Genomic DNA, 2,500 nt, shown 5'->3' on the forward strand with positions numbered 1-2,500 from the left:
CTCCTCCTGAAGGGAAACTGCCGAGGAGTTTTTGCTCTTCATCGTCCACTCGAAATTAATTTTACTCTTTTTCTTCGAAAAGAATGCCCTGGGGAAATGAGCTTATAATAGTATAGCATTAAATAATTAAATGTACATATACACAGACGACACTGATTGGACGTGGATGTAGGTACAAACATACAAACATACAAACACATATGTGCACGTGCGTGTGTCTGTGTATCTACCTATCTATCTGTTTATCTATATATCTATCTGGCTATTTATATACAACCATGCGGACACACACATACAACCATGTACACACACACACACACACACACACACACATACCACACACACACACACATATATATATACATATATATATATATGTATGTATGTACATATGTGTATATGCATGATTGTACATAGATGGGTAGATAGAGAGAGAGAACTATGATTGCGAAAATTACTTGAAATCACAGTATTTATATTCCCTCACATAAGTCAGCATAAAAAAGCGAAATTATTTTCTGTAAATAACAAAGCCCTCTTTTAATCAATTATTTTGTATTAAATAAAGTAAGCTGTGAATCCAACCTCTATTTGGCTAAATAGATGAATTTACCTTTGAGGTTCCTAATACTCTACTGCCGCTCTCCTCTGATTCTCTGTTGACTATATAAGAATCTATTTAGACCTTAGTCAGTATAACATTTTGGATTGTTGAAGTGGCCCATATATCATGGCTAGCAACAGGAAGTTCAAGCCTGGAGATACATTAGGACAAAAAAGCAATCATGAATCTTGAAATTATCGTTATAATACAATAAACAAACGTCTGGATGAAAATGAATGATTATTGCATTGCAAGAACCGTGTTTTCCTGATGACAGTGTAACTCCCTCTTTTATTTGTCACAATGGATTATGTTTATCATTATGGTACTTATTCACCATGCGAATGAAGAATGGTGGTCATCGTGTGTTTTCTTTGCACTAATAACTAAGACTCATCTTGCCTTGGTGCCTGACTAATCCCTAAGCTATGCAATACAAAATAAATTGTGTTTATGAAATGAATGGGGAGCTCTTTTTTACGGAAAAAAATGGAAAGCAATACACACACACACACACACACACACACACACACACACACATATATATATATATATATATATATATATGTGTGTGTGTGTGTATATATATATATATATATATATATATATATTCCCCCTTTTCTTTCTTTCTTTCTTTCTTTTTTTTTTTACTTTCCATGCGATGTTATGAGAAAATCTCATTTCAGTATACTTTTATTAACTTGGACAAAATAAAGTATTTAAAAATGTATGCAAACAAATATTTTTGTCTTCACCCATCTATATTTTAAAGACATTTTTGCCCATTCTCATGGTCATTATCGCTGGCGTTAGCAGTGGTCTTTTCACGACTCGACAAGCAAAGACCCCCTCCGCTGCGAAAGCTTTTGAATGAAGCAAATTAATTACTTCTGTGACTGAGTTTGTCTTAGAGTGGATATACGCTTGCGACAACACTTCGTATCAAATATTTAATTCGACATTTATATGCAAGAACATTCAAATATTCAGTGCCCTCACAGTTTAAAGATACTCTTTATTTTCATATTTTTTCGTTGAGCTCAAATCACAGAGAATGCACGAAGACTAATGGGATTATCGTTTCATTTGGATCAGACGTGTTTGATTGGCTGTTCCGCATCAGGTGAAGCGCAATGGTAACATACAGGAAAAAAGTAGGAAGTGTCATGGGTACAAATAAAGGTCTCAATTTGCATTCGACGCCATTTGGTGTCAGGGGGGGTAAATCACTAAGTATAGACGTCACAAATATAAACACATAAATTAAATAATTAATGAACACACACACACACACACACACACACAAATATATATACAAACTACCGACCCATTAGCCTCCTTTCATTAACTTACAAACTGTTCACAAAAATCATCACAGCTCGCATCTCTGATAATCTGGATTTTAACCAGCCTAGAGGACAGGCAGGCTTCTGCAGTAGATTCTCAGCAACAGACCACATTCACACGCTTACCCAAATAAGAATATAGGAAACCCCTGTGCATGGCATTCATCGATTACGAAAAGCCATTTGACTCTGCACAAATGCCAAATGCCAGTACTAGAAGCTGTTTGAAGACAGAGAGTAGAGGAGGCATATTGTATAATATTAGAAGATATATACGAAGATGGGACAGCAACCATCAAGCTTCACACGTAAACCGATAAAATACCAATTAAAAAGGGTGTTAGACTGGGCGACACCATCTCACCAAAACTGTTTACAGCTTGCCTTGAGGAAATATTTAAGAAGCTAGAATGGAACGAAAAGAGTATCAAAACAGGAGACGAATACTTAAACAATCTAAGATTTGCAGGCGATATTGTCCTCGTCAGTGAATCTGCAAATGAAATGCAGCAATTAAAAACGAGCTGAATAGAGAAATTCTGAAAGTCGG

This window comes from Penaeus chinensis, chromosome 35 (genome assembly GCF_019202785.1).
Source record: "Penaeus chinensis breed Huanghai No. 1 chromosome 35, ASM1920278v2, whole genome shotgun sequence".
NCBI lineage: Eukaryota > Metazoa > Arthropoda > Malacostraca > Decapoda > Penaeidae > Penaeus > Penaeus chinensis.